This window comes from Triticum aestivum, chromosome 7D (assembly GCF_018294505.1).
Source record: "Triticum aestivum cultivar Chinese Spring chromosome 7D, IWGSC CS RefSeq v2.1, whole genome shotgun sequence".
Lineage (NCBI taxonomy): Eukaryota > Viridiplantae > Streptophyta > Magnoliopsida > Poales > Poaceae > Triticum > Triticum aestivum.
This window is the reverse complement of record NC_057814.1, coordinates 634,067,508-634,092,387: the sequence shown is the minus strand read 5'-3', so window position 1 is coordinate 634,092,387 and position 24,880 is coordinate 634,067,508.

The following is a 24,880-nucleotide window of genomic DNA, read 5'->3' as shown; positions in this document are numbered from 1 at the left end:
GTCCAGGCTTGTCCTTTGCTACAAAAAGGATTGGGCCACGTTGCTGCACTTTATTTACTCTTGTTACTTGTTACCCGTTACGAATTACCTTATCACAAAACTATCTGTTACCGATAATTTCAGTGCTTGCAGAGAATACCTTACTGAAAACCGCTTGTCATTTCCTTCTTCTCCTCGTTGGGTTCAACACTCTTACTTATCGAAAGGACTATGATATATCCCCTACACTCGTGGTTCATCAAGACTCTTTACTGGCGCCGTTGTCGGGGAGTGAAGCGCCTTTGGTAAGTGGAACTTGGTAAGGAAAAATTTATATAGTGTGCTGAAATTTACTGTCACTTATTACTATGGAACATAATCCTTTGAGGGGCTTGTTCGGGGTATCTTCACCCCGACCAGTAGAGCAAAGAGTTGCTCCTCAACCTACTAAACCTACTGAAAATGTTTACTTTGAAATTCCTTTGGGTATGATAGAGAGACAGCTAGCTAATCCTTTTATAGGTCATGGAACATTGCATCCCGATTCGCACCTAATCTATGTGGATGAAGTTTGTGGATTATTTAAGCTTGTAGGTATGCCTGAGGATGTTATCAAGAAGAAGTTCTTCCCTTTATCTTTGAAGGGAAAGGCATTGACATGGTTTAGGCTATGTGATGATATGGGATCATGGAACTACAACCGATTGAAATTGGAATTTCATCAGAAGTTTTATCCTATGCATCTTGTTCATCGTGATCGTAATTATATATATAATTTTTGGCTTCGCGAAGGAGAAAGCATCACTCAATCTTGGGGGAGGCTTAAGTCAATGTTATATTCATGCCCCAATCATGAACTCTCAAGAGAAATTATTATTCAAATTTTTTATGCTCGGCTTTCTCTCAACAATCGCTCCATGCTCGATAATTCTTGTACTGGTTCTTTTATGATGAATACTATTGAATTCAGATGGGATTTATTGGAAAGAATTAAACACAACTCTGGAGATTGGGACCTCGATGAAGGTAAGGAGTAGGGTATAACACCTAAGTTTGATTGTGTTAAATCTTTTATGGAGACCGATGCTTTTCGTGAACTTAGCACTAAATATGGATTTGACTCTGAGATAGTAGCTTCTTTATGTGAGTCATTTGCTACTCATGTTGACCTCCCTAAGGAGAAGTGGTTTAAATATAATCCTCCCATTGAAGTAAAAGTAGTTACACCTATTAAAGTTGAAGAAAAGACTATCACTTATAATGATCCTATTATTCTACTACCTATATTGAGAAACCACCTTTCCCTGTTAGGATAAAGGATCATGCTAACAATTGTGGTTTGTAAGAGTAATACTAGAACACCTACACCACCTGAGCAAATTAAAATTGAACCTAGTATTGCTATGGTTAAAGATCTCTTGGCTGATAATATTGATGGGCATGTTATTTACTTCTATGATGAAGCTGCTAGAATTCCTAGACCCAATATGAAAAATAAACATAGACCTGTTGTAGGCATGCCTGTTATTTCTATTAAAATAGGAGATCATTGTTATCATGGCTTATGTGATATGGGTGTTAGTGCAAGTGCAATACCTCATTCCTTATACAAAGAAATTATGCATGATATTGCACCTGAGATAGAAGAAATTGATGTTACAATTAAGCTTGCCAATAGAGATACTATTTCACCAGTTGGGATTATTAGAGATGTTGAAGTCTTGTGTGGGAAAGTTAAATATCCTGTTGATTTTCTTGTTCTTGTTTCCCCACAAGATAGCTTTTGTCCCATCATATTTGGTAGACCCTTCTTGAATACTGTTAATGCTAAGATAGATTGCGAAAAGGATGTTGTTACTATTGGTTTGGGTGTATGTCTCATGAGTTTAATTTTGCTAAATTTCGTAGACAACCCCATGATAAAAATTGCCTAGTAAAGATGAAATTATTGGTCTTACTTCTATTGCCGTGCCTCCTAATGATCCTTTAGAACAATATTTGCTAGACCATGAAAATGATATGTTTATGAATGAAAGAAGGGAGATAGATGAAGTATTCTTTAAACAGGGACCTATTCAGAAACACAATTTTCCTGTTGAAATCCTAGGTGATCCTCCACCACCCAAGGGTGATCCCGTGTTTGAGCTTAAACCACTACCTGATACTCTTAAATATGCTTATCTTGATGAAAAGAAGAGATATCATGTTATTATTAGTGCTAATCTTTCAGAGCAGGAAGAGGAGAAATTATTAAAAACTCTGAAGAAGCACCGTGATGCTATTGGATATACTCTTGATGATCTTAAGGGCATTAGTCCCACTCTATGCCAACACAAAATAAAATTGGAGAAAGATGCCAAACCAGTTGTTGATCACCAACGACGGTTAAATCCTAAGATGAAAGAGGTGGTAAGAAAAGAAATACTAAAGCTCCTGGAGGTAGGTATAATTTATCTCGTTGCTGATAGTCAGTGGGTAAGTCCTTTCCATTGTGTCCCTAAGAAGGGAGGTATTACTACCGTTCCAAATGATAAAGATGTGAAGAAGCTCCTGGAGGTAGGTATTAAGTCCTTTCCATTATGGATCGTCTTTTGATGATTGCTTGAGCAATTTTCACTGAGTTTTGCAGAGATGTGAAGAAACTAGTCTTGTCTTGAATTGGGAGAAGTGCCACTTAATGGTTAATGAAGGCATTGTCTTGGGGCATAAAATTTCTGAAAGAGGTATTGAAGTTGATAAAGCTAAAGTTGATGCTATTGAAAACATGTCGTGTCCCAAGGACATTAAAGGTATAAGAAGTTTCCTTGGTCATGCCGGTTTTTATAGGAGGTTCATTAAGGACTTCTCTAAAATTTCTAGGCATCTGACTAATCTCTTACGAAAAGGTATTCCTTTTGTCTTCGATGATGATTGTCTAGAAGCATTTGAAATACTTAAGAAAGCTTTGATTTCTGCACCTATTGTTCAGCCACCTGATTGGAATTTACCCTTTGAAATTATGTGTGATGCTAGTGATTATGCCGTAGGTGCTGTTCTAGGACAAGGAGTTGATAAGAAACTAAATATTATTCAATATGGTAGTAAAACTCTAGACAGTGCCCAGAGAAATTATGCTACTACTGAAAAAGAATTTTTAGTAGTTGTTTTTGCTTGTGATAAGTTTAGACCTTATATTGTTGATTCTAAAGTAATTGTTCACACTCATCATGCTGCTATTAAATATCTTATGGAAAAGAAAGATGCTAAACCTGGACTTATTAGATGGGTTCTCCTACTACAAGAATTTGATTTGCATATCATTGATAGAAAGGGAGCTGAGAACCCCGTTGCAGACAACTTGTCTAGGTTAGAGAATGTTCTTGATGACCCACTACGTATTGATGATAGCTTCCCTGATGAACAATTAGCTGTCATAAATGCGTCTCATACTGCTCCATGGTATGCTGATTATGCTAATTACATTGTTGCTAAATTTATACCACCTAGTTTCAGATACCAGCAAAAGAAAAAGTTTTTCTATGATTTAAGACATTACTTCTGGGATGACCCACACCTTTATAAAGAAGGAGTAGATGGTGTTATTAGACGTTGTGTACCTGAGGATGAACAGGAACAGATCCTACGCAAGTGTCACTCCGAGCCTTATGGAAGAAACCACGCTGGAGACAGAACTGCACATAAGGTATTGCAATCTGGTTATTATTGGCCTACTCTCTTCAAAGACGCCCGTAAGTTTGTCTTGCCTGGTGATGAATGTCAAAGAATTGGTAATATTAGTAGACGTCAAGAAATGCCTATGAATTATTCTCTTGTTATTGAACCGTTTGATGTTTGGGGCTTTGTGTGACACCCAAGTTTTTGTCTGGATTTTTCAAAAGATTTTATTTGACTTGAGGGAGGTGATTTAAATTTTTCCTCAAAAGAACTCTCCCTATCAAATATTTTTTTTATGGCAAAGGTTTTATTTGGATTCACCCAAGATCTGTCTTTGGTCTTGGAGGTTCTTGACTTTTATTTGGACTCAAGAAAAAATGCTCTTCATTTGGGGAAAATGACTTTTGAAAATCTTTTTGAAAATGCACTATGGCTTTTGGAATAACCCTTTTGCCACTTTTAACAATTCCCTCTTGCCATGGCCTTAGTGCAAATACTCTCTCCTAACCCTTCCCTCACCTTTGGATCATGTTTTGCATCAAATCCAGCAAGTTGAACCTCCCCATATGATTATTTTCCATTTAAATCTTATTCAAACAAATTTCTGTCTTCTATTCTAGCCATTGGTGATTTACAAAGGAACTCCACTTTCTGTTTTGATTTTTGCCCCCAAGCCAACTCCCCTCCCTAGTCCTTTGAACCCTCAACCAAGATCCATGAAGATCCACTGGTCTTCAGTTCAAAATTTTCATACTACACTTGCTGCAAGTTTGGACCAGATTTGTCAAATTTGGTGAAATTCATTCAGATCCTTCTCCAAAAATTCCAAGTAAAATCAGGCACCCTCTGGGTGCATTGAGTGGTCACCTCACCAAGTTACAGCCCCAGAAAAAAAATTCTCATTGCCAAATCATTCTGTCGAACACCTGCAGTGCATTGTCAAAATCAGGTTTAGAAAGTTCAGAGAACATTTCAGTGCACTGTCGTTTTCTTCAGAACCCGGAGTCGATCTCGCCAGTGCCGCTGTGTCGCCGTGTTCCCTGTCCCCTCCCCCTTGTCCTCTGCACCGCACGAGCGTCTGGCACCTTGCGGACGTCGGCGACGAGCAGCAGAAGGTGCGCCGCCCCGTGACCGACGCCAGCGGCGGCTTTGCGGCCTCCAGAGAGAGGCGCGGCGCTGACGGCGCCACCCAGCGCCGCACAAGCCACCGGAGCTTGCCGTGTGGCCTCCTACTCCCCCGAACGCGCTGCCACTCTCGTCGTGAACCGCAGGGCGCGGAGCGCGCTCTCTGCCGCCGTCGTGCCCGTGCGGCCACCCCACCGTGGACCGACGCCATTACGCCAAGACCAACTCCATTTAGCAGTGAAATAACACCAGTAACTTCCACTGATGCTGCCTGGCCACTCAAACCTCCTGCCAATCCACTGCATCGCCGTAATTGCTCGCCGGAGATTCTCCGTTCACGGCTACCCCGTCGATCCGCCTATAAATAGAGGCCCCGAGCTTCAACTCGAGCCCACACCATCCCTGCACTCCACCTAGAGCACTCCTAGCCACTGGAAGAGCCCCGAGGAGGTCTCCTTCCTCGACTCCAGCCGCTGCGACCCGCCACGGGATCCAGCTCGATTCGCTCCCGTGCGTGCGCCTCCGCCTCCCTTCTCTTGCCAGTAGCTTCACTATGCATCCCTCCTTCTGACCCGCGCTTCAATTCGAAGTTTGTAGCCCTCCACCGGAGTTCTCCACCCTCACCCGAGCCGCCGTCCGCCGGAGAAAGTGTCGCCGTCGACGTGGTGCTCCCCGTTGGTCGAGTCCACCACCCACCGACGCGGAAGAGCACGCTGAAGCTCTTGGTACCCTCCGATCCTCCTAACTCGCCGTGGTTCGACGCCGGCGTCCACCGCAGTCTTCGGACGCCGGCGAGCTTTTTAAACCTGACATGTGGACCCCGCATGTCAGCCTCTGTTCTATTCTCCCTCGAACCGTTTTCTGTTGGCGCCTTCGGGTAAAATATGCTTTCCCCCTTTAGCTAGCGCATTTCTTTCCGAAGCGTTTTCTGGTTTCTCAGTTTAAACCCTGGAACTATTCTGTTTCATTACAGATAAGTCCCTGGACAGAAACCTTTATAACTTTTAAACGAAAAGGGATTTTTGAGTGATCCTTTTTCTGACAATCTTCAAATTTTGTCTAGTTTTTTATGGGATTTATTTGAAAAATATTTCGAGAAGTTTCTGTGCACACATTGGTTTTCACGTTAGTGCCCATTTTCGTTATTGCCGTAGGTTCCGGAAGAGGTGACGGAGCCGCGAACTTCGCCGAGCTAGACTCCGACTTCTCCGAACCAGGCAAGCATGTTTGAACATTTGATATGACAGGTGTTTTGCATGTTTGCGTGAAGGTTTGTGCGTGGCATATGAGTGTCGGTGAATACCTCGTTGCTTGTAAGGCAACTACCCGCGTGTTCCAAAGTTGCGATGATCTCTTATGAGAGATGGCCTAATCATGTGGTGACATGAAGGGCAGCAAGGTGGTACTGTTGTAGCATACCAGCCTTGCGTCATCCGACTATTTCCGACGTTAACGTGGACGGAGTCACGTTATCTTTCTTATCTCCCCCGTGCTGCCACATGTTTCATTTGCCAGGATGCGGTTTAGTAAGTTGGTAACCTCTTTCCGTGTACACACCAAACAGAGAGGCCGGGATGATGGTACCTTGGCCCAGGATTAAAGCCAGTCATCCGGTCAGGGGGCATGGGTGTTTCCGGTTGGGACCGAGAGGGGGGGGCACCCCCTTAGAGCGCGCGTATAGAAATTTGATCCCATGCTACGCGAGGTTGTAGCCTCCCCGTCTCAAGGTTTTTCTTGAACGTTGCCGAGGGTGATCCCTGGCTTCGGAATGTCGAATGGGTGTGTACTGGTTAGACGTGTTTCTTCCAAAACACCGTAAATGGAACTAGTCCCCGTGACTACTGAAATCCGTTGGCTATGGTTAAGTACCAACTCTGCAGAGTCAAATTCTTCCAAGTCATCGTATCCATGATCAAATAGTGTAATCAGTATATCCATATCTATCCGCGTGGAAAACTTGTCCCCGGTGAACAAGCTCAAGTGGTAAATCCAGTTTGATTATTATTCCTGTGGATGGACTAACTTTTTATTCGTCTCGTACTTGTGATAATTTATGTTGCCGAACTATTAAATTATTGAACTACAGTATAAGCCCTTTATGTGACGTCGCGCAGACGTCCGACTGTGGCGTGTTTTTGTTTCTTACTTTAAATATAAGCCCTTTATGCGATGTCGCTCAGACGTCCGACTGTGGCACGTACTGCCTTTATTTTCTATTATGAGCCCTTTATGTGGTGTCGCCCCGACGCCCGACTGTGGCATTATTATTCTGCAGTTTCCTCTCGAGGAGTCATTCAGACACTCGTTTGGCACCAGCATTACTATTCTGCAGTTTCCTCTCGAGGAGTCATTCAGACCCTCGTTTGGCACCAGTATTATTATTCCGCAGTTTCCTCTCGAGGAGTCATTCAGACCCTCGTTTGGCACCAGTATTATTATTCCGCAGTTTCCTCTCGAGGAGTCATTCAGACCCTCGTTTGGCACCAGTACTACTATTCTTGCAGTTTCCTCTCGAGGAGTCATTCAGACCCTCGTTTGGCACCTCGTATTTACTATCTCTATGTCTGAACGCACTGGTTTACTTGTTCATATGCTTCATGTTTACATTTGTTATATCTTATGTCCGAACTGTCTTGCGAGTACTTTCGTAGTACTCACCTGGCTTGTTGATTTGGCCAGATGTTGACGAAGGCGATCTCTTGGATGAAGAGTTTGATAGCGCGTCCGACGCCTAGAGGAGTCCCAGTCAGTCCTGCACGATCCCAGATATTGGTCACTTGTATTATATACGCTTCTGCCACCCGCAATAAGTCTCCTCGAGCCTCACTCCGACGCTCGAAGAGCTGTAGTCTTCAGGAGTCATATCACTCACTTCGCAGTGATATTTCCACCACCGTTATTATCGTGAGTTAGTAGTTATGCCACCCTATCCGCCGTCTTGTTTTATCGGTGTGCATGTAATAAATTGTTGGGCAGTCTCCGCCCAACCTTGTATTATATTCAGTACTCCTGGTATTTTTCTTCTGTGACCATGATATTGTCTACAAGTGAGAAGGAATTCTTCCTTACTGGTCCGTAAAAGGGATTGGTCTCTCAATAATTATATTATTGAAAGACCGGTCGTGACACTTTGATTATATGGGACCATTTCCTTCCTCTAATGGGTATACACATATTTTAGTTGTTGTTGATTACATTACTAAGTGGGTAGAAGCTATTCCAACTAGTAGTGCTGATCGTAACACTTCTATTAAGATGCTTAAAGAAGTTATTTTTCCGAGGTTTGGAGTCCCTAGATACCTAATGACTGATGGTGGTTCACATTTTATTCATCGTGCTTTTCTTAAAATGCTTGCTAAGTATGACGTTAATCATAGAATTGCATCTCCATATCACCCACAGTCTAGTGGCCAAGTATAACTGAGTAATAAAGAGCTCAAATTAATTTTGCAAAAGACTGTTAATAGATCTAGAAAGAATTGGTCCAAGAAACTTGATGATGCATTATGGGCTTATAGAACTGCATATAAAAATCCTATGGGTATGTCTCCATATAAAATGGTTTATGGAAAAGCATGTCACTTGCCACTCGAACTAGAACATAAGTCATATTGGGCCATTAAAGAGCTCAATTATGATTTCAAACTTGCCGGTGAGAAGAGGCTATTTGACATAAGTTCACTTGATGAATGGAGAACTCAAGCCTATGCGAATGCCAAACTATTTAAAGAAAAGTTAAAAGATGGCATGACAAAAGGATACAAAAGCGTGAGTTTAATGTAGGAGATTATGTGTTGCTTTTCAACTCTCATTTAAGATTTTTTCCAGGAAAACTCCTCTCTAAATGGGAAGGTCCTTACGTTATCAAGGAGGTCTATCATTCCAGTGCCATAAAAATCAACAACTTCGAAGGGACGAGTCCGAAGGTGGTGAACGGTCAAAGAATCAAACATTATATCTCAGGTAATCCCATAAATGTTGAAACCAATGTTATTGAAACCGTAACCCCGGAGGAATATATAGGGGACACTTTCCAGAATGTTTCAGACTCCGAAAAGGAATAGGTATGTGGTACGGTAAGTAAACCGACTCCAAAACAGTTCTAATAGCAATTTTTCTCCATTCTGGAATATTTAAGAAAATAGGAAAATAAGAAGTAGTACGGGAAGGACACGAGGCATCCACGAGGGTGGAGGGCGCACCCTACCCCCTGGGTGCGCCCCCCTGCCTCGTGGGCACCTCGTTTGCTCTCCGGACTCCGTTTTCTTGCACGATACTTCTTTTAGTCGGTAAAAATTCGTTACATAATCTCCTGAAGGTTTTGACCACCGTATCACGCAAATATCCCCTGTCTTTGTTTCGAGCTGTTTTTCTGATAGATCTAGATCACCATGACGTCTTCAAGCGCCCCCAAGGGCAAGATTTTCGAGAAGGTCATCAACCCCTACCTCACGGAGGTGCTGCAAAACCCTCAAACCATTGCGAAGCGTTAGGGGGTGCTGCACATCCGCGATGTTGGGGGGACCAAGGAGGACTGGAAGCGTGGAGACAAGACTCGAAGCAATGGAACAACAAGTTTTCAAGTGCCAAGGGATGGTGGAACGCGGACTCAATGCCAACCACATGATGATCGCGGAGTTCACCAACAACCACAAGCTGGATGCCAAGAACATTGGGGAGACCATCTTCAAGCTTCCTGAGAAAATCGAGCACCTCCAAGCCCAGATCTATGACCTGCAAAACCAAAACTTTGAGTGTGAATATAGATTCAAGAGGATGAGTTTGGCTGCGGATTTGAGGATCCCGGAGACTCGATCATCCTTCTATGATGGTGAGCCTATGCCTTGGAAGATGGACAACAAACCTACATCATCAACAACTCCATCACCACCACCTCCGAAGAAGGAGACGTAATCACATGGGTATGGGCACTCCCCTTGGCAACTGCCAAGCTTGGGGGAGGTGCCCCGATATCGTATCACCACACTAGTAGAAAACAGGGCTTTGGTCACAGGGCAGTATTCACATTAGTCCCGGTGCAGTCACGAACTGGGACTAATGTGAGCATTCATCCCGGTTCGTGCGGCTAAGGCATTAGTCCCGGTTCACCTGGGCCCTTTAGTCCCGGTTCGTGGCGCGATGCCCATTAGTAACGGTTGGTGGCACAAACCGGGACTAAAGGTTAGACCTTTAGTCCCGGTTGGCACGAACCGGTACTAAAGGTCCCATTTTCAAACTCTACCCCCCCCCCCCCCCCCCCGTGGACCGCCTTTTCAGTTTTAGAAAAATCAAAAGAAAATGATGGAAATGTCAAAAAAATAAAATAAAATAAGTTGCCCATGTGATGTGTGGTCTAGTTGTTGGGAAAATTAACAAATATGAATTTCGACTTTATTTGCAAAATCTCTCTGGAATTTCTTAAAATGGGCATAACTTTTGCATACGAACTCGGATGAAAAAGTTTTTTCTATGAAAAATCATCTACTCGAAAAGTTACACCCGAATTTAACTTGGGGGAACCCCGTTAAACATTTTCAGAATCCTCAAAAACCTAACAGAAAAAAAGTTACGGGGCTTTTAAGATCTGGAGAGGCAAAAAATGCAAAAAATTTCAAACTGTGGTCAAACAATGGTCAAACTAATTATTCCAGAAATATTAGTGTTACTAAATAATTATTGTTTTTTAAAACAATAGTTTCAAACTCAAACAGTGAAATGTGTCACTTCATGCTCAACCTAAATTACTGAGGGTTAATAGGATTGAAATCTTACTATTGTCAGGAAAACAACATGTGCAGACTTGGAAACGAGGGAGAATAGAACCCGGAAGTTAAGCGTGCTCAGGCTGGAGTAGTGAGAGGATGGGTGACCGTCCGGGAAGCTAGATGATTTGGAATGATGAGGGGTGATTAGAGATTAGAGGATAAATTGAGCAGTGATGAGGGGTGGTGATTAGAGATTAGAGGTTAAAATAATTCAGAAATTTGAAAATAAAAAAAAATTCAAAAAAAAATTTGCAAAAAAAAATTTAAAAAAAAATTCATAAAATTTCCTTTAGTCCCGGTTGGTAACCGGGACTAAAGGTGGAGCTCCACGTGGCCGCGGCCTTTAGTCCCGGTTCATGTAAGAACCGGGACTAAAGGTGGGAGGCATTAGTAACGACCCTTTAGTCCCGGTTCAAAAATCGGGACTAAAGGCCCTTACCAACCGGGACAAAAGCTCCCTTTTCTACTAGTGCCATCACACTCCTATCTTTACCGTTTTCTTAGTTCGTTCCTTTTAGTAATATCTTGAGCTAGTAGAATAAAAATAAAAAAATTCAAAAAAAAAATCGCAAAAAGAAATTTCAAAAAAAAATTCATAAAATTTCCTTTAGTCTCGGTTGGTAACACCAACCGGGACTAAAGGTGGAGCTCCACGTGGCCTCGGCCTTTAGTCCCGGTTCGTGTAAGAACCGGGACTAAAGGTGGGAGGCATTAGTAACGACCCTTTAGTGCCGGTTCAAAAATCGGGACTAAAGGCCCTTACCAACCGGGACAAAAGCCCCCTTTTCTACTCGTGCCATCACACTCCTATCTTTACCGTTTTCTTAGTTCGTTCCTTTTAGTAATATCTTGATCTAGTAGAATATAGTTTTGGTATGTTCTAGTTTTGAGTTTATGATCCCTCTATGTAATCGAGTCTGTGAGCTATATAATAAAGATTAGTGTTGAGTCAAGGGCTTGATTATCTTACTTTCATCTTGAGGGAATAAAAGAAAAAGAAAGAATAAAAAGAAATAAAAGAGATCATCTTGATCTTATGGAGAGTAATGACTTCACATATTGAGAGTATGATGAATAAAAGTTGTTGAGAGTTGGCAAACATAGTTTTGGTCATCGTTGCAATTCATAGGAAGTAATAAAGAAAGAGAGGTTTTCACATATAAATATACTATCTCTGACATCTTTATGATTGTGAGCACTCATTAAAATATGACTTGCTAAAGAGTTGATGTTGGACAAGGAAGACAATGTAATGGGTTATGTTTTCTTATATCCAAAATAAAGTATATTGTCATGGATCATCCAACATGTTGAGCTTACCTTTCCCCCTCATGCTAGCCAAATTCCTTGCACCAAGTAGAGATACTACTTGTGCTTCCAAATATCCTTAAACCCAGTTTTGCCATGAGAGTCCACCATACCTACCTATGGATTGAGTAAGATCCTTCAAGTATGTTGTCATTGTTATATGCAATAAAAATTGCTCTCTAAATATATATGACTTATTAGTGTGGAGAAAATAAGCTTTATACGATCTTGTGATATGGAAGCAATAAAAGTGACAGGCTGCATAATAAAGGTCCATATCACAAGTGGCAATATAAAGTGACGTTCTTTCGCATTAAAATATTGTGCATCCAACCATAAAAGCACATGATGACCTCTGCTTCCCTCTGCGAATGGCCTATCTTTTATTCTTGTCTTATACATTATGCAAGAGTCTTGGTGATCTTCAACTTTCCATTTTACATTTTATCCTTTGGCAAGCACCTTGTGTTGGAAAGCTCCTGATATATATATCCAATTGGATGTAAGTTAGCATGAACTATTATTGTTGACATTACCTTTGAGGTAAAAGGTTGGGACGCAACACTATAAGCCCCTATCTTTCTCTGTGTCCGATTAAAACTCCATACCCATAAGTATTGCGTGAGTGTTAGCAATTGTGAAAGACTAAATGATAGTTGAGTATGTGGACTTGCTGAAAAGCCCTTATATTGGCTCTTTCCGATGTTATGATCAATTGCAATTGCTTCAATGACCGAGGTTATATTTTGTTAGTTCTCAATGAAGTTTCTGATTCATACTTGACATTGTGGATAGATTATTACTTGAGCATAAGAAATCATACGACAAATATATATATATATATATATATATATATATATATATATATATATATATATATGTTGCTGTTATAAGAATGATCATGATGCCCTCATGTCCGTATTTTATTATCGACACCTCTATCTCTAAACATGTGGACATATTTTTGGATTTCGGCTTCCGCTTGAGGACAAGCGAGGTCTAAGCTTGGGGGAGTTGATATGTCCATTTTGCATCATACTTTTATCTCGATATTTATTGCATTATGGGTTGTTATTAAACGTTATGTCACAATACTTATGCCTATTCTCTCTTATATTACAAGGTTTACATGAAGAGGGAGAATGCCGGCAGCTAGAATTCTGGGCTGGAAAAGGAGCAAATATTAGAGACCTATTCTGCACAACTCCAAAAGTCCTGAAACTCCACGAAAGTTATTTTTGGAATTAATAAAAAATACTGGGCGAAGGAAGTACCAGAGGGGGCCCACACCCAGGCCACGAGGGTGGGGGCGCGCCCCCCTGCCTCGTTGGCCCCCTGGCAGCCCTCCGGTGACCATCTTCTGCTATATGAAGTCTTTTACCCTGGAAAAAATAATAAGTAAGCTTTTGGGATGAGACACCGCCGCGACGAGGCGGAACCAATCTAGAGCTCCGGCGGAGCTGTTCTACCGGGGAAACATCCCTCCGGGAGGGGGAAATCGTCACCGTCGTCATGACCATCGATCCTCTCAGCGGGAGGGGGTCAATCTCCATCAACATCTTCACCGGCACCATCTCCTCTTAAACCCTAGTTCATCTCTTGTATCCAATCTTTGTCCCAAAACCTCAGATTGGTACCTGTGGGTTGCTAGTAGTGTTGATTACTCCTTGTAGTTGATGCTAGTTGGTTTATTCGGTGGAAGATCATATGTTCAGATCCTTTATGCATATTAATATCCCTCTGATTATGAACATGAATATGATTTGTGAGTAGTTACATTTGTTCCTGAGGACATGGGAGAAGTCTTGCTATAAGTAGTCATGTGAATTTGGTATTCGTTCAATATTTTGATGAGATGTATGGTGTCTCTCCTCTAGTGGTGTTATGTGAACGTCGACTACATGACACTTCACCATTGTTTGGGCCTAGAGGAAGGCATTGGGAATTAATAAGTAGATGATGGGTTGCTAGAGTGACAGAAGCTTAAACCCTAGTTTATGCGTTGCTTCGTAAGGGGCTGATTTGGATCCATATGTTTCATGCTATGGTTAGGTTTACCTTAATACTTCTTTTGTAGTTGCGGATGCTTGCAATAGGGGTTAATCATAAGTGGGATGCTTGTCCAAGAAAGGGCAGTACCCAAGCACCGGTCCACCCACATATCGAATTATCAAAGTAACGAATGCGAATTATATGAGCGTGATGAAAACTAGCTTGACGATAATTCCCATGTGTCCTCGGGAGCGTTTTCCTTCATATAAGAATTTGTCCAGGCTTGTCCTTTGATACAAAAAGGATTGGGCCACCTTTCTGCACTTTATTTACTCTTGTTACTTGTTACCCGTTATGAATTACCTTATCACAAAACAATCTGTTACCGATAATTTCAGCGCTTGCAGAGACTACCTGTCGGAGGAAACGACACCTATGGGATCACGGGAATCCCTACTACGGTTGCGGGGCGCGGGTGTCGGTGTCAAAACCGGCGGATCTCGGGTAGGGGGTTCCGAACTGTGCGTCTAAGGCTAATGGTAACAGGAGGCGGGGGACACAATGTTTACCCAGGTTCGGGCCCTCTCGATGGAGGTAATACCCTACTTCCTGCTTGATTGATCTTGATGATATGAGTATTACAAGGGTTGATCTACCACGAGATCGTAGAGGCTAAACCCTAGAAGCTAGCCTATGATTATGATTGTTGTTGGTCCTACGGACTAAACCCTCCAGTTTATATAGACACTGGAGGGAGCTAGGGTTACACAGAGTCGGTTACAAAGAAGGAGATCTACATATCCGAATCGCCAAGCTTGCCTTCCACGCAAAGGAGAGTCCCATCCGGACACGGGACGAAGTCTTCAATCTTGTATCTTCATAGTCCAACAGTCCGGCCAAAGTATATAGTCCGGCTGTCCGAGTACTCCCTAATCTAGGACTCCCTCAGTAGCCCCTGAACCTGGCTTCAATGACAATGAGTCCGGCGTGCAGATTGTCTTCGACATTGCAAAGAGGGTTCCTTCTCCGAATACTGCATAGAAGATTTAACACAAGGATCGTGTCCGGCTCTGCAAAACAAATTCCACATACCACAATAGAGAGAATAATATTCCACAAATCTAACCCGCTGACAACTTTTCATAGCGTGACATCATGCCGCGGCCCGGTCATTATTCGTACCGTTTTTCTCAACCAGCAGCTGCACATATTGCGAGGCAGTTTGATTGGCACGTCTTGTCGAAGCAGAGATCGTGTCCCCTTATCACGGGATTCTCGTCAGTACGGGCGTGGGTAACCCAACCGCGCCGTTAACACGACGCTTGGGGGAATGAGCGAGTTTTATGGGGCAAGTGGGGAGGCGCATGGTTTCTACCGCCTTTATAAAGAGATAAGGATTCATGTTTTCTCCACCCACGCCTTCTTCTTCCTCTGCTCATTCCTTTTCCCTTGCTCGAGCTCTAGCGCCCAAGACTTCTCCTTCTCCACAAAGTCACTCAAGCATGTCCGGAGCGGGAGGCAAGTGGATGGCCTCCACCGTTAAGGAGGCGGACATCACGAAGCTCCGGGAGGCCGGATACCTGGCCGCAAATATCGCACACTGGCTTCCTACCGAAGGGCAGATAATCCCTACCCCCGAGCCTCAGGAGAGGGTAGTGTTTCTCCCTCACTTCGTCCGCGGAAAAGGATTCCCCCTCCACCCATTTGTCCGCAGTCTCATGTTTTACTACGGGCTGGACTTCCATGATCTGGCCCCCAATTTCATCCTCAACATCTCGGCGTTTATCGTCGTGTGCGAGGCCTTCCTCTGCATTACGCCCCACTTCGGCCTATGGCTGAAGACCTTCAACGTGAAGCCGAAGGTGGTGGTGGGCCAGCAAGCAGAGTGCGGAGGCGCCATGGTGGGCAAGATGCCCAATGTCACTTGGCCCAAAGGCTCCTTCGTGGAGATCGTGAAGGGGTGGCAATCGGGGTGGTTCTACATCACCGAGCCGCGCGACACCAACGAGGTAGCGGCCCCCGAATTTCGATCCGACATCCCTATGCGGCTCACTTCCTGGAAAGAGAAGGGCCTAGCCTGGGGCTCATCGGTGGTGCTGACCGGACTCCAGACTTGCATCAAGAATATGATGAACAAGAGAATCAAGCTTGTCAACATGGTCCAGGTCATGCTCTCCCGCCGGATCCTTCCATGTCAAAGATGGGCTTTCAATATGTGGGAGTTCGACCCAGCCGAACACCAGACGCTGCGAGAGCTCTTTGACACAACGCACAAAGATGTCTGGAAGGTGTTGTTCAAGGCTTCCGAGGTACCACCACCCACGACCGAAGACCTCGGACTCAGCGCAAGGCACTCCGCCAATCCGGTAAGTTTTTATATTCTGAAAGATGTGCCTTTTACCAGTGCATCCGCGGGAGGAATCTAAACTTCCATGCCCATTTATCAGGACTGGGTAGCATTAGCAGAGCGGATTGACTGTCCGGCTCCTCTACCCGAAGACCCAGCATCGGCTCTCCTAACAGAGATGCTGGTTTCGACACCCTATGAGGCGCCGGAGAAGAAGAAGAACGTGGGGACCAGGAAAGGTCCCCGGCGCAAGGTCGTATCGGACTCATCGTCCGAGGACACCGAGGCGCACTCCTCTAGCAAAGAGGAGGAAGAAGTAGCAGAATGCCTCCCCCGGCGACCGGGGGGGAGAATAAAAGGAAGGCCGCCCCGTCTGGGGAGGCCGAAGGGTCCAAGAGGGGAAAGACCCTCCCTCCGGACCACTCCACCACAGCCGCCTACAGCGACAAGGAGTGGTTGCCCAGGGACAAGCCCCTGGCGAAGTCGTAAGTGTCCGGACACTGTAATACTTCCGGTACGTATTTCTTTATTGCTTCTTATCATGTCAAATATGATTGTGCAGTCCAGCCAAATCCCACATCAACGGATCCTCCTCGGATGGGTCCTTGCGTCAGTCGGCGATGAACAGCGATTCACTCCCGACGGCCACTTCCCCCCAGCCCACGGATGACACCGAGGTGCTGTCCCAGAGGATACCGGACCAGGGGGAGATTGTTCTGGAGACGCCCCAAGGCGAAATCCCAGACGCCGGGCACATGGGGGGGAAGACCCACATGGACTCTGATAACGGGGGCCACAGCCAGTTTGGCCTCTAGCTGGATATTGCACCCGAACCTCCAACGGTGCTGGATTCAGGCAGGCAGCCCCTCGCTAATTAAGGAGGGCGAGCCGCCTGTGCCCATGACCTCTGTCCATCCAGAGGCATCGGACAACTTGTTGGAAGCGCTTCGCGGCGCTTCCATTGACGAAGAGCACCGCACCATCATGAGTGCGGTGATTGAGAAGGTCCGGTCCGCCAAAAGTGGTCTGACCGAAACCTGCGTCAGCCTCCTAACAGGCTTCGAGCTAAGTAAATAAAATTATAAGAAAATATCACGGTATAGACAGTAGCCCCTGATGCTCTGTTCGGTGTTCAGAAAGAAAAGCCGAACAGAGGATCAAATAACATCTGCAGGAGTCTAACAGAGTGTGTCTATGTGAATAAGCAGGCGTTGCTGCTGGCCGCTGCTGCGCGTACTGCGGAGGTCTCCGGATTAAAGCAGGACCTGGAGTGGACCGAAGAAGAGCTCGGCCTCGTGAAGAGGCATCTCAAGGAGAACAAAGGTACATAATACCCCGTCTGTATATTGATAAAGAAGGAATGGTTTCAGCTCATAGAAGCTTTTATGAAATTTAATAGGGGCCACGACCGAAGTGCGGCCCTGAAAAAGGCGCTGACTGAGGCCAAAAACAAAGCGGCCAAGGAGCGCGCCGAACGCGAGAAGCAAGAGGCCCGCGTCGGCGAGGTACAGCAAGCGCAAGAGGCCCTGCTTTGTTTTCTAACACCTCTCGCAGGTCCTGCGTGTAGCCCCGGGCCTTCATGTTTTTGTTTGACTAGCGACGGGGTGCGGGCTGCTGTTCGGGCTGATATGCTTTGTCCCGGCCACGTCGTGGCCGGTCAGCCGCATCATGCGCTGGTAGTGTAGGCTCTAGTGCCTCCTCCTCGAATTGAGGTAACAACTTGCGCTTTGGGTAACTTTTGGTTGGGCGCTCGAGTCCGTATTCCTCAGCTGCCAGGACCTCGGTCCATCTATCAGTTAGCAGATCTTAATCAGCTTGAAGCTGCTGCAGCTTTTTGTTCAGGCTTTTTGAAGTGGCTATAAGCCGGCGCTTGAAGCACTCCTGCTCGACGGGGTCCTCAGGCACGATGAATTCATCATTGCCGAGGCTCGCCTCGTCTTCGGAGAGGGGCATGTAATTGTCGTCCTCCAAGTCTCCATCTGTTGCCTGATCATCGGGGCTGGTTTGCCCATCCTCCCGTTCGGCCTGCTCAATGTCTGGCTCGGCGGGGTTGTTTTCGTCTTCGGCACCATCCGGAGCATTATTGTCTCCTGTGCCGGTATCACTATTTTGGCTATGGCGGGGCGTAGAGCGGCGCCTATGACGTCGGTGCTTAGATTGCTTCTCAAGGGGGTTATCCTCTGTTGACTCATCACCATTGCCTTCTATGGGTGTGTCCACCATATATATGTCATATGACGAGGTGGCTGTCCAGCGCCCTCTGGGCGATGGTTCCTCTTCTTCTCCGGCATCGTCGTCGATACCGTCGATGTCTTTGGAGTCGAGGTCAAGCATGTCGGTTAAGTCATCGACAGCGGCTATTAAGTGGGTGGTGGGTGGGGAACGAATTTTTTTGTCGTCCGCTTCCCACTCGAGCCGGACATAGTTCGGCCAAGAGTCTCCTGACAGGGAGAGAGATCTCAATGAATTTAGCACGTCGCCCAAGGGCGAGTGCTGAAAGATATCCACGGAGGTAAACTCCATGATCGGTGCCCAATCAGATTTTGTAGGCACGGATGTACGCGGTTCGGAGCTTATAGCCGGAGACGAGTCCGAAGGTCTGATGACACAGGCCTCATTGGAAGTGAGATCTGTGTTTGGCTCTATCGCCGATGAGTGTGCGGCCTCTGTGGCGGGGTCCATCCACCCGTCCTCGGATGGCACGATCTGCTCCAGATTAAGGGTCGGGGCAGCCGCGGGCCTGATTTCCCGAGCACCGTCCGATGGCCGATCTAGGTCATGGTCATCGTGACTGTTCGGAGCAAATCCGTCGAAGATCAAGTCTCCATGGATGTCGGTGGTGTAGTTCAGGCTTCCAAACCTGACCTGATGGATAGGGGCGTAGCTATCGATCTGCTCCAGATGGCCAAGCGAGTTGGCCCGCAGTGCGAAGCCGCCGAATACGAAGATCTGTCCGGGGAGGAAAACCTCACCCTGGATTGCATCGTTGCAGATGATTGAAGGAGCCATCAAGCCTTATCGCGACGGCACAGTGGAACTCTCAATGAAAGCACCAATGTCTGTGTCAAAACCGGCGGATCTCGGGTAGGGGATCCTGAAATGTGCGTCTAAGGTTAATGGTAACAGGAGGCGGGGGACACAATGTTTACCCAGGTTCGGGCCCTCTCGATGGAGGTAATACCCTACTTCCTGCTTGATTGATCTTGATGATATGAGTATTACAAGAGTTGATCTACCACGAGATTGTAGAGGCTAAACCCTAGAAGCTAGCCTATGATTATGATTGTTGTTCGTCCTACGGACTAAACCCTCCGGTTTATATAGATACTGGAGGGAGCTAGGGTTACACAGAGTCGGTTACAAAGAAGGAGATCTACATATCCGAATCGCCAAGCTTGCCTTCCACGCAAAGGAGATTCCCATCCGGACACGGGACGAAGTCTTCAATCTTGTATCTTCATAGTCCAACAGTCTGGCCAAAGTATATAGTCCGGCAGTCCAAGCACCCCCTAATCCAGGACTCCCTCAACCGCCACGGGCACCGCCGAGGAGACCGCCACGGGTACCGCCGAGGAGACTGCCACGGGCATTGCGGAGGAGGCCGGCAAGGGCGCTGCCGAGGAGGAGGTAGTCGATGATCAGCCCTCCTCCTCTGCCGCCTCTGGCTCGGGCAAATACTTGAAGGTGGGCGACGATCTGTTCGTCCACCTTCCTGGAAGGCGGGCACCAAGGCGCCGACCGAGCGAGAGGTGTTCGACGACGAGGTGCTTGCCTCCGCCGGGCTCGAGGTTGTCGATGAACTGAGCACCGGTGGCGGCGGCACTCAGGAGGAACAGCTTCTTCGGGCCATGGGCGCCAGCTTCTGGAAGCTGTAGGCGCTTCATCGCACTCGCCTGGACAAGGCGAAGTCCAGGGAGGCAGACCTCGGGAAGAATGTCGCCGAGGCACAGGCCTGGTTCCGCCAGGCCCATGAGGAGCTGAAGGCTGAACAAGGCCAGCTGACGGAGCGCGAGCTGGAGCTTCTCCTGAAGCAGGCTGACATCGAGAAAGCCCAAGAGGCGGCGAGGGAAGAGGCCTCTAAGGCCGAGGCCATCCGGTCCCAGCGCCAGGCTGAGCTGGACTCTCAGGAGGAGGACCTCGTCGCCCGTGAGGCGGCGCTCATTGCCACACTCCGCGGCAAGGACGAGGAGGTCGAGAAGCTTGCCGCAGAGCGGACCCGGAGCTAGAGCAGAAGCACAAGGAAGCGCTTGATGCCCAAGCTCTGGCCCACGGCGACAAGGTGAAAGAGCTGGAGGTGGAGCGGGATGGCCCGAAGATCAGGACCGAGGAGCTGGCGAAGGAGAGGGATGCGGCCAACTGCATTGACGGTGGCGCAGGACGACATCCCACTACTAGAAAAAGGCCTCTTAGTGGCGCACCTATTTTTGCCATTAATGGCGCACTATAGGTGCGCCACTATGACCACGCCACTAGTAACAAATACTAATGGCGCACCTCTGGTGCGCCATTAGTATACCAGATAATAGTGGCGCACCTGGTAGTACGCCATTACTATGTCCAACAGTGCGCCATTACTATGCCTCCCAGGGGGCCATATTTACCTTGTGCTCTAGGTTACTAATGGCGCACTTTTAGATAATGCGCCACTGGTGTGTTTATTTTTGTGCGCCACTAAAGTGCAATATGGTGCGCCACTACTATGAATATTAGGAATTTTTTTTGCTTTTCTGATATTTGCACAGGTTACAAAATACATTACAGCACAGAATATAAACAGCAGATTTAACGAATACAAAAGAAGATTAGTCTCCAAATACAATTCATCATATTAGTCTCCGAATTCAAAATACCGAACAAAGTTAGAACATTACAAGTCTCGAGACCGCGAGTAGCTAGTTTATCTTCACATTACAAGTCGATATCGATCATCTAAACTACCATCACATAGAAGAGAGCTGCGGTCACGACGAGCATCATCGCGATGAACCTGGTCTTCATCCGGTTCCTCCTCCGCTCCCTCCTCTCTCCCGCTAGATAGCGCATGTATCTAGCTTCCACCTCCGCCCTAGTGGTATACCCTTTGTAACTGTTACCGCTGAAATGGTGAACCTGTCTCCGACACTCCTCCCAGTCGTCGTAGACTCCGGGAACCTTACCCTTGTACACGACATACGACGGCATCTCTATGCACTAGACAAACAAAATGTTAGTAGCAATTCACAGACAATTCATAAGCAATATATAAGTATGCAACAAAAGGATCGGAAGAGAAAAGCAACACATTAATAGCATGATTCATGGTCCTACTAATAAATAGCATCGATTACATATAAGTTGAACGACTGTCCAAACTAAAGAGACATACAAGTTCATTAAAGTTTAATTACAACATTAGCTAACCGATATTTCAGAACTACATAGCATCATTACTTTCGACTCGACTCAGGGACCGGAGCGCGGATGAAGCCGCCGTCTTTCGTGATGGTCATGAAATCGCGATCGTTGTCAGTCTGCATTTGTAGCGTTGTTTCTATTTCACTGTTGGACGGTTGATATCTGAGGTAGAACTGCCCCGAGGTACGAAGGACATCTTGATGGATGATTTCCGCAAACTTCGACTGGATGCGAAAGAATTCTTGTCTGATGTCCGCGTCCTGGATTGCCGACAAGCGTGCAGCCCAATCTTTGAGATTAGTTGGTAGCAGAAGGTGATTATGTTCCCGTACGATCACCCGCATGTGATGGAGGGCGTAGTAGGCATCCTTTTGACCGCCAGGCGGCTGCTTGACGCAGGGGAATGTCGTTACGTGGCTGAACACGTGCTTGCCGTACCTACAAATTGGCCTCCTGAAGGTGCCTCCAGATTTGGCGTAGCAGGGGAGAGCATCATCAAGAACTTTCTTGTTATTTGTGTAGTCTTTCTTCGACTGACGGTCCGAGTTGAAATACGTGGCCATGGAATATTTCGGGCTTAAGAGGATGAGTGTGCAATGTGTGTCACTGCACAAAACACGGAATGTTAGGATAAAAAAGAATGATCGAAATCTAAGAAATCATATGTTACGGGGCGGTGAGGGGATGACTTAATACTCGGGAAAGTAAGGCACGAGGAAGTTATCCTTATCTGGGTTCGCCAGAATGACGCCTTCGAGGTATGAACTCGGGACTTGCCGGTCCCCAGCGCTGCCCAAGATCTTGGCACGCATGTAGAAGGGGTCGACTATCACGATGTCCGGGGTCTTGTCTCTAATGATCCGCATCTCCACACTGAGCGAAAATAGCCGAATGAAGGTGTAGTGCAGCGGATGAAGGTTAAACATAGCGAAGATGTCATCAAACCGCAGGACGATCATACCGCCGATGGTGCTATCGACAAAGCCCTTGCCCTCTGACACCTTGGCCACGAAAACCGGGTATGCCATATCATTCTTGGAGAGACGCCGCTTCTCCAAAGAAAGAACACTGTCATGCAGACTCCGCATAGCACCGGTTGCAGCATTGAGCAAATTAGTCGGTAGCATCGGCCTACCCGCCACATGCACCCTCCTCGAGATATCCTTAGGTGAAGGTGGCCCATCCTGAGCACGGATCGTAGTCGGTGCCGGCTGGCTCGCACCCATGTTTTTCTTTCTTTTCCGTCCCTTCTGCTTCTTCTGCTGTAATGGGATCGAGTTATGCTCAGAGACCGCCTTCTTGAGTGTGTTGGGACTGATAATATTTCGCACCTCGGCTATCTGAGGCTCGGTGAAGGCGGCAGCTGGAGGCGTCTCCTGAGAACTGAACGCCAAACGACGCCTGTTGCAATTGGGTTTCTCCGGGGTACTAGCTAGATCGCAATCGTCTTTTAGAGGGTTGGGTTCTTGAGAAGGAGGCCCCAAGAATTCGTCACCGTACCCATGTTTGTTGAAGTACTTATCGACGTTGGTAAATGTACCGTCGTCGTCGTCGTCGTCCGGATCCTGTGCCATATGCATGTCCGGATCAGCTGACGGCGGTAGCGTTGCGACGGTCTTGCCATGCCTTGGCGCCGGCACGACTGGCGGTGTTGTCTGTGGGGTGGTGTCCCCCGCCCCCAAACTAATCTGGCTCTTCGGCCAAAGCAGGGGCCAGCTTAAGCAGGCGCTGAGGGTCATCACATCATCTTCGTTGCCCCATGGGGTCGAAATGGAGGTAACAAGTCGTCGCAGCCCCGCAACCCCCGAACCAATTGAACCCTGTACACGGTGGGTGGCATCGGATTACCATGGAACACGCGGTTGCCCGGTTGAACGATTCTGGCCTTGGCGAGATCGACCAACTCGCCGCCCACGAAGTGCAGGAGAGTGCATGGAACGTCGGCGGGGCCCTGCGAAAACATGTAGGGCGTCAGGGATGCCCAGTCAAAGGCAAGGAGATGAAGTCATCGGCCGAAAGGCTTAGTTACCGTGATGGCGTCGAGCTCGGCTAATGTCAAGGTACCGCCAACGGCCGGCGTGCAAGTGACGGAGGGGCCGCTTGCTGCCGAGGTGCCAGCAGGCATATTCTTCCCACACCCAGGTGCATTAAGCTCCAATGTCGGCGCCGTCGCCGGAGACACCAATGCCGCCTCCGCCGGAGACACCAATGCGAGTTGCTGCCCGTGAAGCTGGGAATCGGGGGCGGCCCCTGTTGGCCGCCTGCAATCCACGCCTGCAGCCCCTCAATCAAGGTAGGCACAATGGCGGTGATCGTCGCTCCCAGTTGGTCTCGCAGTTGCTCTTGGACTATCTCCGGAATCCGCGCCACTTTTGCCTTGAGTTCTTGAACCTCGCGCTCCTGGCTTTCCGAGCTGGTCTTTCTCTCCTTTCGCCCAGTGGTATAGTATTCCGACCATTTCATGGACAAGCCTTTGTCGGCCACACGACCAGCTGATGACGGCTTACTGAACTTATCCTTGTGTTTCATTACGTTCAACACCCTATTTAAAGTGGTGTCCCAAGGGGAGCTCTGAGACGACCCCGCACTACTGCTTTCAGTGTCCTACGGAAGGAACGTGAACCATTTAGAAATTTGGCTTCATTAATTAGAATGCAACCATATGGAGCTAATTACGCGGGGGTGTATTCCTTACCAGAATAAGCTCAAGCGCCTTGGTCTTCGGATCCGTGGTAAGCTCCTTTGTTACCGGGTCCACCTTGTACCGGGCCCTGACATAGTTCCTAGTCTGCTTGTCACGGTATTTATCGAAGAGGGGCGGTAGGCCTTGCTCGGCACGCTCCGCGTCCTCCTTGTCCCATATAGGTTCTGCCACTCTGTAACCGCCGGGAATATCTTTCCCCCACTGACTTGATTCCGCGGACCCCGGGGACTCGCACTTGATCTTGAACTCCAGGTAGTCAGCTACGCTGATCGAACGATTTGTCTCCTTGATCTTCTCATAACTATAACCTCTTAGAATCCTTCTCATCACCGCGGCTGTCCAAGTAGCCAGGGCCGTGCTCATCTTTGTGAGGGCGGCACTGTTCACTTTATTCCCTGAGAGGCGTGTGTTTGCGAAGTCACCGGGGAACTTGTATCGTTCGTGCAGCTTCGTGAAGAGGAGGTTGCGCAGATTCCCTCGGTCACGATGCCTTAGGTTCTCAGTGTTGATCGAGACGGTGGTCCGGAGAAAGCACCCGAGTTGTCCCGCGTACCCACTGACTAATTCTTTGGGCGCCGTTGGATGCCCACTGGAGGACACTTCAGTAAATTC